This window comes from Canis lupus, chromosome 9 (assembly GCF_048164855.1).
Source record: "Canis lupus baileyi chromosome 9, mCanLup2.hap1, whole genome shotgun sequence".
NCBI classification, from domain to species: domain Eukaryota; kingdom Metazoa; phylum Chordata; class Mammalia; order Carnivora; family Canidae; genus Canis; species Canis lupus.
The window spans coordinates 12,654,616-12,669,356 of NC_132846.1; the positions used below are offsets into that span (position 1 = coordinate 12,654,616).

The following is a 14,741-nucleotide window of genomic DNA, read 5'->3' on the forward strand; positions in this document are numbered from 1 at the left end:
ATTAGGTACTCAGTTGCTTTTAAAACATTGGCTACCTCAAGTTTCTTTTTTTTTTAAAATATTTTATTTATTTATTCCCAAGCGACATAGAGAGAGAAGCAGAGACATAGGCAGAGGGAGGAGCAGACTCCCTGCAGGGAGCCCAGTGAGGGACTTGATCCCAGGACCCGGGATCACACCCTGAGCCAAAGGCAGATGCTCAAGCACTGAGCCACCCAAGTGTCCTTCTCTCTCTCTTTCCCTCTCTCTCTCTCTCTCTCTCTCTTTTTTTTAAAAGATTTTATTTATTTATTTGAGAGAGAGAGTGAGCAAGAAACAGAACACAAGCAGGGGCAGAGAGAGAGGGAGAAGCAGGCACCCTGTTGAGCAGGGAGCCCAATGCGAGGCTCCATCCCAGGCCCCCGGAATCATGACCTGAATCAAAGGTAGATGCTTAACTGACTGAGCCACCCAGGTGCCCTTATCCCAAATTTCCTGAAGAAGAAATCTCTTTATTTCTAGACTTCTGATATTCTAAAACAAAATGTTGTCCTGTAATTAGGGTTTAAAATGATGGTGCAATTATAAATAAAAGTTATTCCTGTGGTTACCTAAAATAGCCATAGAGTTCAAAGTGATCAAGAAAAGAAGCAATATGTGCACGGCACTTAAATATTATATATGCATGCTTGTGTATAAGGTTATATTAGTTTTATATATAAATTCATTTCAGGAAAAACATAGAAGAATAAAATAAATGCTAAAAATAATACTAGAATCATATTACTGAAGAGAAGTAAACATATTGAATAGGTATGTAGATGTTAAAATGGGACTCGATATTTTAAAATTTACAAGTATATTTATTGAAATTTACTAAGGATGGCACTTAATAGAATTCCATTCATTCACTCTCAAAATTTTCCTGAAAATACTATTTACAGAAGCAATAATATTAATGTTAAATATTTTAAGTAGAGTTTAACTTCAACATTTAAGAAACAGACCAACCCTGATATCGCAGCATTATAATCTTTTAATCAATTACGATCAAATAGCGTAAACTAGAAATATACTGAGTTAATAGTCATCAGTAATTAGGACAGTAATAATTTTGGAGAAGAAAATCACCTACAGTGATTATTTCAATAACTTACTCATTACTGTGAAGAGAGCATAAACAGATTCTTTCAGCGTTCTTTGCAAAAGTAATCTCCTCATGACAGCTCCATTCTAAACTATGTCATTGACTTACTATGTGATTCTTTAGACATACTTTATTGTTTCCATCTGTAATGTTAAGGATAAACATGTTGAAACCTAATTTTTAAGATGTATTGACTAAATGAAATACAAAAAAATAAAGCTGTATTTAAGAATAGGCATGCTAGGTATTTATAATGGGTTCTCTAAACATAAACACATAGGAATATCGATAAATTTTTTATAAGAACAACTTCTCTAGAAGGAAAAGCATATTAATAGTGCCACACGTTGACATTTACAACCACATGTGACATTTAAATCCAGTTGCATATGGTTGCTAAATAAAGGACCTGATATAATCAAAGAAGTTTTAAAGCTTAAAGGATTCTTAAAGAGCAGCCAGTCCAACTTCCTTATTTTATGGATAAGAAAATTAAGGTTCAAAAAAGATAAGACATTTACTCATGTGTTCAAGGAGTTACTGCAGATTCAGATCTCCTTGGCTAGGGTTGTGTAGTTATTTCTCTTAGAGGCCTGACTTTTGTTGGGACCTTTGAATATGTATGCCAAACATTGTCTGGAAACACATAGTGTCCCCTAGGCACAAATTTTCAAATGTATATATGCCACCGGGATTGACAAAATGCACTCATTTAAAATTATTTTAAAAAATGATGGTAGTATTTTGGCTATCATTTTGTATTCGTCTCATCAATAGATTCTCAAAATACAAAATATCACATGGAAACCATTGAAAAATTTTGAAGTGAATATGAAGTTTGGGAACTAAGATGCAATATCCCTTCTCCTTTTATTTATTAAGACTTGTAATGATTCAAAATATCACAAAAACTGGAGAGAGGATGATTTCTTTGTTACTATTATTATTATTAATATGAACTGAGGGAACAGAGGACCAGTAGTACTGATGAAAAGATGAGTCTGAGGCTCATGAAACAATGGAAGACAATAGTGACTCTGATACTTGTATGTACCCCATGCCACTAGAACATTAGGTACCATGTGTAAATGTCAAATGAAAGTTTATCTCCTTATTTTACACACGTTAAGATAAGAGAACATTTTGTTTTAATGGCATTTTTCACTTGAGAAGAGTAGTATTATAGGAATATCTACCTAGTTCTTTTTTCTCCCTTTTAAAAAAAATTTAAATTCAATTCATTAACTAATATAATGTATTATTAGTTTCAGATATAGAATTCAGTGATTCATCAGTCTTATATAATACCCAGTGCTCATTACATACATGCCCTCCTAAATGTCCATCACCCAGTTACCCCATTCCCCCCACCTTCTACCTAGGCCTTTATCCTGACTAACCAGTGGCACCCCTGACTTTCTCTGTTGTTTTATTTTTTAAAGATTTATTTTTTCATTTGAGAGAGGGAGAGTGAGAGGCATGCAAGTGGGGGCAGGGAGAGGGAGAGAGAATCCCAAGCCGACTCCCCACTGAGCGTAGAGCCCAACCAAGGGCTTGCTCCCACAGCCTGTGAGATCATGACCTGAGCAAAAACCAAGACTCAGATGCTCAACCAACTGAGCCACTCAAGTGTCCCTACTTTCTCTGGTTTTTAAACATTTCTAGAGAAACCTGCAAAACCTTTTGAGTATCTAATTTTTACAATTAGCACTGTCAGGTTTTCCTTCTTTTTAATCTTATGGCAATGTAGGCTCATTTCCTTTTGTTCATTCTTCACTGCATTCTTTATATGCTTAAAAGTAGTTTTCCTTTTCTCAAGCAAAAGAATCCAGTTACTTCAGCTCTCATGGAGCATATTTCCCACAAAGGAGCACACTCTGAAGTATTTGTATTAAATTGTGCTCTGTGAGTAGACCGTGAGCAGCACATCCCTAGAACAAAACACTCTGCCATGAATCTGCACAAAGGCAGGGTTTGAGAAAATATGCCAAGCCTTTCCCAGATGAAATGAGGACCCGGAACAGAACCCTTATTACAATTCAACAAACCAACTGCTCATTCACAGTCAGAATGTTCTCAGAGTCTCTCCTCTGCTGTTATATTCTGTGGGTTCCATGCTTGCCTTGATGTATGCGCCTCATCCCCATTAACTTTAATGAGTTTTACCCACACATCAAAAGAGACTGACCCACGTATGTGGAGAGCTGCCTTACGCTTTATTTCTCAGGAAACAAGATGCCACAGGGGTAATCTTACATGGGAAAATAGCCAAGGTCTTCCTTAAGGCCTTCTCCCATAACAGATTCTGTTCCTGTTTCTCTTTGCATTTGAAGTGCTTGGAGTCCAAATAAACTTTTGCATGTAAAAGAAAAAGTAAGATTTTTAAGCTAAAAGTTTGGCAGCCCTGAAAAACATAGTTTTCATTTAAACAATTTGAGAGAATACACATTGCTAAAGAATTGTGACTATATTTGTATTGAATCAACTAATACATATACAAAATAACATTTTTAACTCTTGGATTTTCTAGATTTGCTTAAAAGGGTTGATGTTTTAAGTGTTTAACTATATTACGATTATTTTTCTATTCTACTATTACTACTGGTCCTGCTGTTGCTACTATTAATATACTACCAGGAGGACTTGCTGAGTAAGAATTCTGTTTTGCTTGTCTTAAAACGCCTCCCTTTCTCACTTTTTTGGGAATGTCCTGCTAAAAGTTTAGTTACATTGAAGGAAATGGAAACAGTATATGAAGGAGGGATGGCTTTTATGAAATGGAATTTGTGGAATGCCCTTATTTTGGATGAGTTGCAGACTTCCAAATTCCACAGAAACCCAAATAAAAACAGTTATATGCCAGTTAAAACAAGACTTCACTCAGTCTTGGAACAGCCTGTATGTTATTTGGCGGTATGGCACTAACCTAAAGACTGCAAAAAAAAAAAAAAACAAAAACAAAAACAAAAAAAAACAAAAAACAAAGCCACAAGACTACAAAATTGACAATAGAAGAGAAAAATTGAATTTTTCTTACATTCTGAATGTAAGTCTGTGTAATCCGAATCACAAAAGTCATTTGAGCAAGTTAGTTGATTAATTTAAGAAGAAACTATTGACAAACATTCAAATTTGTCATTCTTTAGCAGTTTATCTATGTATCTATCTACCCACATACCTACTTACCTCACTGTCTACCCACCTAGCTGTCTACACTTGTCATGTTTAAAATGAGAAATAGAGATCGAAAGACTTATTTGCTCTTTGTTAGAAGATGCAAACTATGGACCTATTTCTAGGACATGATACAATCCTGACATGAAAATGAACTCACTAAAAAAAAAAAGAAAAGAAAATGAACTCATTGCAAATAGGAGCCATGCCTTTCATGTTTTTATTTTTGATTTGAACAGTCTTTGGCACATAGTGGGTACAAATTGATGGTTGTTGAATAAGAGGATACATCAGAATAGTATTCCAAAGAGATAGTCTACCTAAGTTTCAGAACTCCTGTTCATTGTGTTCTGCTCATCAGTGTAATTTAAGGAATGTTGTGAAGGAGAAGGTATAATTAGTATGTGCAGCATTAAAAAAAATCCTTTATTTTAAATTCTAAGAAAGTATATAGAAATATGAGAAAGTATATATGAGGAAAATATTTATCAGAAAATACCCAGACATAGCTACTGTTAATATTTTTATATATATATTTTCCCCAGGCTTAATACTTAAATGTATTCATGTTTTTTGTATTTGAATAAATTTGGGGGAATATTGAATCTTCAGAATATATCAAATGCCAAATATATTTCATATATAAAATAATAGGGAGTAAACTAAGAATGCCCTATAACCAGCTTACTTAATGCATATCACTTTCAAACATATCACTTTCAAACTTTTTAAGTTCTCAGCAAAATTAAACTAAAAGCTGAAATCAAATAATATTTGGATTAGTGACAGGTCTAATGAGACTAAGGAGATTCCTGGATCTCTAGATTGTCAGCATTCCTAAAGCGTTTCCTCTTTATATGAAGACTTCTTTTTTTAAAGGAGGACATTTCATCTCAGTAACGTATGGTATTTATTCTCTATGACTTAGGAGAGTTTGATAGGCAAGTCTTCTCCGTATGTGGTAGCATCTGATCTAAAAATATCCTTGTAAATGCCTATTATTGTGATGATTTAGCTAAAAACACTTACTTGAATGTTAGGCTGTAGCAGCCCATTACGAGGACTTAACTGATGAGATGATTGGGGGGAGGTGAAGAGTTTTACCCTAAGGTAAATTCAAAGAATTGTCAGCAGCCTGTTCAATACAAGGTGAACATACAGAACGCTGTCAAAGCCAGGGCTCTTTTATTAGAATTAGGATGACACTTGGGTTGCGTACCACAGTAACATGAACCCGTAGGCCACACCGTTGATGTACACATAGTAAATCAGAAGGCAGGATTGGAGCTGCAGTAGCCTCTTTTCTCTTTCTAATCCCTAAATCACTGTGGCATATGATTTCTTTGGGGCCAGGAAGTTGCCTTGCACTGCAAAATATTAAAAGGCATGGTAGTATTTTGAGGTATCAAATGAAAAGATCACTTTGAAGTGCTCTAAAATTACACTCCTTTGGCTTAAAAGAGTTAACTCACTTCCAAAGATACTTATAACTGAAAATGAATTAGGCACCAAGGAGAAGAAGATTAGTTGGAGTTCCTCATTTTTGATTGAAATGACTCAAAAGTCCAGTTCAAGGCCCATGTTATTGAGATCCTAATTGTTGTGGGTCACTCTTTCATAATCCTTTACCCAATTTTTCTGGTAGAATGAATATACTGTTTCTAACAACAAAATCAAACAGGATAACTGGTATGAAGCTATCCTGTTTGAATAAGGAGAAATTGGGAAAGAAAGCCTGAAAACAACATGTTGCCAAATAAATAAACTGGCTGAAAGGATGCTCTAGAAGAGAAAGTATTTTACTCAATGACATTTTATCTTTTCCAACCTTTTGCAAGTTGGGAAAAGGAAGTATTACAAACATGCTAGGAAGTTTCTTGGGAAGTATTGGGAAATAGTAAAATAAAGTCATTTTTACAGTAAGTAAAATATTAAAGATTGTTTTTGGAAAATTCAATCCAAGAATTAAAGATCCAATGAGGCTCAACTCAGTTATAATTCTAAGAGTCTAATTAAAAAATGGGTAATAGTGAAAGGGAATAGAAGGGAAGGGAGAAGAAATGGGTAGGAAATATCAGAAAGGGAGACAGAACATAAAGACTCCTAACTCTGGGAAACGAACTAGGGGTGGTGGAAGGGGAGGAGGGCGGGGGCTGGGGGTGAATGGGTGACGGGCACTGAGGGGGGCACTTGACGGGATGAGCACTGGGTGTTATTCTGTATGTTGGCAAATTGAACACCAATAAAAAATAAATTTATTATTAAAAAAATGGGCAAGAGCAGAATAAAAATCTTATCAAAGAAGAGATACCAAAGAATAATAAGCACATAAGAAATCATCATTTGTCATTAGTGAATTCAATCTACAATATTACTTCATACCCACTAGAGTAGCTATAATAAAAAAGACAGAAAATAACAAGTATTGTCCAGGTTGTAGAGAAACTAGAATCCTCATACATTGTTGACAGGACTGTAAAATGCTATAGTCACTTTGGAAAATGTCTGGCATTTTCTTATAACATTAAATGCACATTTACTATATGACCCATTAATTTTATCCACAGATATCATTTATCTAAAAGAAATGGAGACCTATATCCACACAAATATTTGTATGTTCAGAGCGACACTATCCATGATAGCCAAAAAGTGAAAATAATCTAAATGTCAACTAACTGGTGAATGAATAAACAAAATGTGGTATATCCATATAATAGAATACTAGTCAACAGTGAGAAAGAATGAATTATTGATGCATGCTAACATATGGATGGACCTCAAAAATGTAATAGCAACTAAAAGAAGTCAGATGCATAAGACCGCATATTGTATGATTCCGTTTATATTAGAGGTCCAGAATAGGTAAATCCTGAGAGAAAGAAGATTAGTGGTTGTCTGAGGCTAAAGATAGAAACAGGATTGACTACAGGGACACAACGGAAACAAGGCATGGATTATGGGGACTCAGTATTGGCTACTTGGATGCCCTGGATTATAGTACTTTGGGGGGTATGCAAAATGATGATACATTGTGGGAGTATAGAGAACTGTGGACTTGGAAGCCACAGGGTGACCTTTTGGCAAAGAAGGTTAGGAGCAGTTGACCTTATAACAAGTTTTAGAGAAATGTAAATTAACGTAGTTTCATCTGGATGAAGGTTTTTTGTTTGTTTGTTTTTTCTCTTTGTAGGGAGAGATGAAGTAAGGGCTCTAGACAAAACTGATAGGGAAGCTGAGAGTAACAGCTTTGTCCTGGATGTGGTGGTAGGTATGAGGAGGTGTTAAACTAAGTGTGAACCAGGAAAAAGTGAAGCCTGGTTCCTGGGCTAACCCTGCAAAATAATTTCAAACTTGATAATGTCAGAGTGGCAAACAGACAATTTTGTGGATGCAGAAATTTCAGCTCAGGGAGCTTCAATGACTTCTGAAGATCATACAATAAGCAAAACCCGAGATACAAGTTCAGGTCTCCTGATTTCCAGTTTGGTGGGCTTTCTATTGCAGATGAATTTGTGCCCCAGCATTCCTTTGCACTGTAGTAAGACCATTTGAGCCTTTTCTTTAAACTGGTAATTGATTGTACTGTGTTGAGGAGGATAGGATGTAGTGAAGAGGAGTGCTACAAGATAAATGCCCCAACTTAAAACAGCAACCCTCAGTTCCCTGGGGTGATGGAAGCCAAAGGTAACCTAAGTATCAGCAAATCCACATGGGAAACCATCCAAATGGAACAAATTTTATCATAATCCTTGTGGTCCAAAGGGAAATACCACTGCATGTGGAAAGATCAGCTCAGCATTATCAGCATTAGAGGTACTATCTATTGTCTATACCTGAAAGCTATTGAACAGTCTTAGGGTAGAAACAGCTTAAAAATAGACTGCCGTGACATCAGCAGTATAGGCAATACTATTGGCAGACTTACAAAATTAAAAATAAATATTGTTATTAAATATAGCAAAATGTATGTTCTTTGATATGTTTTGGTCTGTAAGACCTTTAAAAAAAAGTCATCAAGACAGACTGCAATCCAGTGATTGCAATAATATGTTTACCTAGGAAATTTCCTTCCATTACATCAGAGGTTGCCCAGATGGAACCAGTCAATGCCCAAGGTGGCCTGTAAAAGGCCCAAGAGATAATTAAGAGAGAAGGAAAAGCGGATGGAGAATCAAAAGGTAAAGAAGGAAGAAAGTAGAAACAACTAAAGTAGGAGTAAGAGGGAAAAAAAGAGAAGAAAAGAAATATTAAAAGAGAAAGAAATAGGTTAATGTGGTAGGCAGTTCAATTGCTTCAAAAGAGTTTACCTTATTCTGCTTATATATTGTTTCACTCCATTTTCAAGACCACTGTAATCCAAATTTTTATTGCACAAGAAATAATATGTTTGTTGTAAGATATTAGAAAATACATAAAAGCGCAAAGGAGAAAATTAATATTAGCTTTAATCCAGCCTCTAGATTAAATCTCTGTTAACATGTTGGGCAATAATATTATCATCTTGTTTTCAAAACACTTTTGTTTTACAAAACTGGAATCATACTACCTTTACTTCTTTGCAGCCTGATTTTTTTTTTGTGGAAATCATTATAGATATTTTTCTACCTCAGAAATCTATACTTTTAAAATATTTTAAATATTTGCCTATAATTAAGTACAATTTTATAAGAATTTGATCTACAGGACACCTTATGAATTTTTGCTACTTACTTTTACTTTGTTACCATGTCTGTAAAGTCTCAGAACTTCTAATGTAAATACTTTTTAAGGAGAAAATAGAATTTCTATGGGTACTAAAGCTAGAAATAAATGAAGCATATGCTCTAGTCCTGTGCTAGAGTGTGTTGAAGAGAGATTGGAAGCCTATTTAGGGAAAGAAGAGTATTATTATCTCTCACTATGTAATAGATGTGTTTGAAAGAAGTTGTGTGTCCATCAAAAAAACACATTATTATTTGAGAAGCTTTTTGAAGAAAATGCAAAAGCATGGATCGGCAAAGCAAACATTTAGCATCTATTGCAGCTTATAATGATAGGGAAAAATAAAGCTTTAATTGTGTAGTGATTAGACAGCTTCTCATGATTTCAGAAACTCTTATGCTACACCAGTTCTATACAAGGTTCTCTGATGTTTCAGATCTACAGTTATTGGTTACTAGCAACTCACATTTACCTTCTAGAGAGATGTAATGTGGAGAAATATGGGTCATACTCAGGCAAGGACACCTAACTTGATTTTTACGGGCTAATTTAGAGATTTCTTTAAATGATTTGTATTTTCCAAAGTGATTATCTCAGCTGGCATTAAATATGATCTAAGGCCTTCTGTGAGTAATGAATCCACAGAAATCTATAAAATTTAAGAGTGTTTCATATTATTATCATCAAACATTCATTGGGCTTTCTACTAACCATGTTCTAGTTATTGTATAGGGCCAAACATTCATTTAGGGTTCTTACCTAGAGGGGCTCACAATCCAAATTTGGCCTAAAAAGAGCAGGGATAAGGGGGTATTCACAAAAATTATATTCTTATGGTTAAATATTTAAGCAATACAAGTTCCTGTTTCCCATTGTAATGATTTACAAATGACAGTGGTAACAATCTCAAAGAGAGAATTAAGTTAGCAATCTCTACAATTATTTTTTAGCTTTGTGGGGTTAACCTTATTGGGGTTGATTAAATTCAAGCTGTGATCCCTCATGAAAACTCAATGGAGGGTCCAGATGGCCCAATAATACCTTCTTTTGTGAGAGAATATAACTTGAGGATTTTTGCTTAATTAAAGTATTTGTGCTGGTGGGACCTCACTGACTTGCTAGCCCTTTAAAAGGAGTCTGCATTACAAATAATCCTTATAAAATACTAATTATTCAAAAATAGAGTTCTACTTTCATTATTTCAGTTATGTCCTAGGACCAGAATGGCAAGAACATGACATTGTGAACCTAGACTCTGATACCATCTTTGGGATTTCAGTCTGAAAAATACAATTCTGGATAATCAACAGAACAAGGCTCTATGGAACAAAATGCCAGGAAGGTCAATGCATTACTTTACTACTGTTCCAGTCCCAAGCTCACAATTACCTTAACTCTTGTCAAAATATTTTCTACAGTAACAGCCAAGACATAATTAGCACCTTTTCTTCATGCTGAAAATGCCATTGGTAGCCATAAAACAAATATGGAGAAACTCTTTCAGCTCGCAACTCAGCAAATGGTTACTGGGGGTTATTGGGTATATCATGATTTGCCTACTAGAGGGAAGAGCAAGCACCCCCTCTTACTCTGCCTCTGGTCCACCTGATAGTCCTAACTGTATGAGACAGGGAGAAAGAGAACTCTAGGCAGCAGGTAGGGGTTAGAAGGGAGGTAGAAATGAGTTGTGAAATTCAATAGGAAATTACACAATAAACAATCATTTAGTGCTTTGGTTATTTAATTGCCTTTGTTATTCTCCAACTTCTTTGTCTGTAATCAGATGACATTCTGAAGTAGTTTGTTCTCCAAAAGCCTGTCTTGTATCAGATATGCAAAAAGCACTGGTCAATTTTACCGTGAATGCAAAGACCCTTTATTTGGCTTTTCATTCGTTCTTCATTGAGGCTATGAAAGCCAGAGTAGTTATGATCACAGATTTCCAGCAGGGGGTGCAGCTGCTTCTATAGGGTAAATTCTTTTGAAGCCAACTCGCATCAAACATCTGAACAACTGGAGTGTTACCACTGCTGATAGAGCTGGAATTTTGATAACATTTATGGTTGTCAACTCTTTTGATCCTAGAAAGACCATGCATGTTAATACTTTATTAGGATGTGTTAGAGAACTAGAGATTTGTGGAGAATTTTTAGATTAAAAAAAACTTAAAATGCCTGACCAAAATCTTATTCTAATTTTTTCAAAGTAAATGAAGAACAAAGCTCTGGGTAATTTTAATTATCCAGTACAGCAGAACAAATGCTTAAACTTTTATTTCAGATAAGAAGAGTAGATGATCTAAGAGTAGCTCTACCAAGTAGAGCTTGGTAATATTTACTCCATCTCCTCTCTCTCTCTCTCTCTCTCGCACGTGTGTGTGGGGTGTGTGTGTGTGTGTGTGTGTGTAAAGAATATATTGTTTTTTCAAAATTTCTTCTTTTGGGTGGGGAGGGTGGGTGTTTAAAGCTATTTCTCTGTAGGCATGGCTCCTGACCAACTTTAAAAGATGCCGTCTGTTTTTTCTTTTATTTTTTCCTCTTTGTAGCCTTTTATTTGTAGATATCTGAACATCTTCAACCACAGAATTTTGGCTCCCCGATTCCTATGTTCAGATTTTTATTTGTACAGAAAAGTGTATGCTTTATTTTTTGAGAAGAGCAAGTAATATAAAAACAAAAATCTGTTAACTTTTTCATACTTGTAAGCAGCTTTAGACAATTAATATTGATAAGGGGCAAAATTCTACAGTTTCAGACTCCCTAAATCAAGACGGATGATGTAGGAGGATCAACAGTAATGTTAGCTACGAAAATTATCCTTTGAAAATCACGGCTTTAATTGTTTGTTTGTTACATTTTTCTGGGTCTTCATTACGAGAAAATGAGATTTCAAGTCTTGTTTTCTTCTCCAGAATCATGTCTTGATTCTTTAGTATCATGTCTTGTTTTAAAGCATCATCGTATAAAGAAGGTGAAAACTACACCTTTGGACATAAAGCTGTACATATCTGCTGCTAGTTGATCCTGGTGAGTGGAAGAGAAGACAGGTCACTGAAGAAAATGGTATCTGAGAATTAATATCCATGGGCTCTCAGAGCAAAATGTCATGGAAAGAGCCACGGATTAAATGCCCACCATCTGGGAGGGTGCCTGGGGCGGCTCAGTTGATTGAGCATCTATCTTCCTTCAGCTCCGGTCATGATTCCGGGGTCCTGGGATCAAGCCCTGCATCGAGCTCCCTGCTCAGCAGGGAGTCTGCTTCTCCCTCTCCCTCTGCTCCTCCTCACCACTGGTGCCCCCCCCCTTGGTCTCAAATAAATAAATGAAATCTTAAAAAAAAAAAATACGATGATGCTTCCTTTAAAAGCCTTGATTTATTTGACTTGGGTTTATGTTGATACATGTCCATGGTTATGAAATTTCTGATTATTTAGGAAGTAATTTTTAAAGTTAGGGTGGACACTATTAACACTTAACGTTTCAGAGTCAAAGTTGTGATTCTGAATAGGCTTAAAGTATTTTTAAGGACTCTTATTACAAAGGTAAAGGAACGCGTTTAAATGCATGAACTTTCCAACCCCCACAAATGGTTATGGATACTTGTGGCATTAGTACCTCTAATTGATGGTTCCACTCCCTTTCTCCAATTTCTTCCTTTCCCTTTTCCTTCTTTTCCTCTGTATTTACTTTGATTCCAAGTTTTCTTTTGCATCCTTCCCTGCCTAGGGTTTGTAACCGAAAGAAACACACCTTAACTACTTAACTATTTGGTACCGTTCAGGTGCAAGACAGTGGCTGGAGTAAGGAATCGCAGTGATGCCTTTTTAAAATTAGGGACTAACAGACATAGAGAAATTAAACATGTCTCTTCGGCTTTGTCTATTAGGTTTACCTTTGAAATACGGGCATTTAGAGGAGCAGGGGTGTGCAACAAACTTGTACTGGAATATTGTAATAGATCTACTGACAAATATTTTCCCATTTTTACCAAAAGGCAGTTTTGGGTTTTCTAGTTTATTAACAGACCATAAATGTACTTCTGGTTGGCAGCAGCTGCATCATTATAACACACAGAAAAGCAACCTTGGCTAACTTCAATACCTTATGTAACCTAAGAAATAAAGAGTAACTGGAATTTAAAAGATTTTTCATATGCTAACTTTACTGACGATGAACTGTCTCAATGTAGGAAACAAATCTTTCCCCAAAGAGAAATTCTCCCCGCAAATCACTTTCTTTCTTTTAGACATAACAAGTTAGAGTAGTAGATTTACGTTTTTGGCTCATTCTTTTTCTATCTGCTGGCAGCTACCTTAAGACCTCTGTATAAGACAGATTCTGGTGACCTTGGGAAAGTCACATTTCTTCAGTGGTAAAAGGAAAGGCATTTTTCTACCGTCTGTCCTCTCTCCACCAGGGCTCGGAAGGCAAATACCCTGAAAGCCCGGGGCACCCCCAAACTTGCAAAATTTCCAGGTCTCAAAAAATCTTGCATGTACGTAAGGTAATATGATAAAAGGCTGGCGGCCGACGGTTCCCAAGGTTGGGCTGGTAGGGAGCTGGCGCCTTTGGGGCCATCCTAAACCCCTGTACCTTGGGGTTTCGCTTAACTTCCCTAAGAACCGAATAAGCCACGGGCCTGCGTGCGTCGGTGCCGTGTGGACCGGGAAAGGGCTTCTGGCTCCCATGGAGCTTCGCCTTCTGGGCGCGGGCGCGGGCGAGGGCGCGGGCGCGGGCGCGGACGGCACCAGGTCCGAGCGGGTGAGGTCTGCGGCTCTGCAGCTGGCGAGCGATGCCCGGGCAGCAAACCGGCCGCGCACGTAGCAGCAGACACGCGAGCACGTCCCCGCGGACAAGCGAGGGCGCGTTCTTTTCCTCCCTTGAATTCTTTGCTGCTCGGAGACCGGGACCGGGGGGAGGTTCCTCGAGAACCTCCCGGTGCCCGTGCGAGGTTTTGCAACGGCTCACACAGTGTCAGGTTCCTCCGCGGTACTGTGGTTTGCTCTCAGTTCCAGCCAGAAACCGGAACAGAAGGGAAAGGAGAAAGCAGGGAAGGTTCCGAGACGGCCGCGCTCGGGGTTGCGTGGTCTGCGGCTCCTCCAGCGCCGAGGAGGGGGCGGAGGAGGAGAATACGGAAAAGGGGAGAGCGGAGGAAAAACACCCACGCCAATGGGGAAAAGGGAAAAGGTGAGAAGGAATGGAGTAGGAGAGGGAACCAATGGGCGGGAGAGGCGGGGGAAGGACGGGGAGGGGGAGGGGCGGAAGCCAATGGGGGAGCCGGGACGCGAGCGAGGACGCGGCCCCGCGCCGGCTCCCCTCCCTCCGGCCCGAGCGCTCGCGCCTTCCCAGGCTCCCCGGAGACGAGGGCAGGGGCGGGGCCCCGCCGGGCGCGCGGCGCGGGAGGCGCCGCGAGGTGAGGGCGGCGGGGGCGGGGAATCGTGGGGAGGGCGGTGCGGGGGCGGGGGCGGGGGCGGGGGCGCGCGCGCGCGCCCCGTCGAGGCTGCGCCGCCGCTCCGCCCCCGGCCGGGTGTGTGGCTGAGCGCGCGCGCGCCTGCGTTCCGGCGGTGCGCGCCGGGAGAGATGCTGAGGTAAAGTTCGGGAGAGAGGGAGCGAGATCCGTCAGCGCGAGGGAGCCCGAGTGGCCGCCATTACTGAGCCCGGCGCGGCGGCGGGCGGCGGGCGGCGGGGAAGGGGGGAGGGACGGGGCCGCCGCTGGTGGCGGGCGGGCGGGCGGGAGG

General features: G+C 38.7%; 1 protein-coding gene across 3 annotated transcripts in view; it reads left to right on the forward strand.

The window, feature by feature from the left end:
- Positions 1–13,147: 13,147 nt before the first annotated feature.
- ARHGAP5 (Rho GTPase activating protein 5) overlaps positions 13,148–14,741 on the forward strand; it is a 79,489-nt gene continuing 77,895 nt past the window's right edge. Inside the window, exon 1 of one of the 3 annotated variants that reach the window (XM_072838205.1) lies at positions 13,148–14,190. The gene's annotated coding sequence lies outside the window, so the exon portion shown is untranslated. Of the gene's footprint in view, positions 14,191–14,314; positions 14,417–14,469; positions 14,592–14,741 lie in introns of those variants that run through there. The other 2 variants (XM_072838207.1, XM_072838204.1) reach the window with 2 other exon arrangements.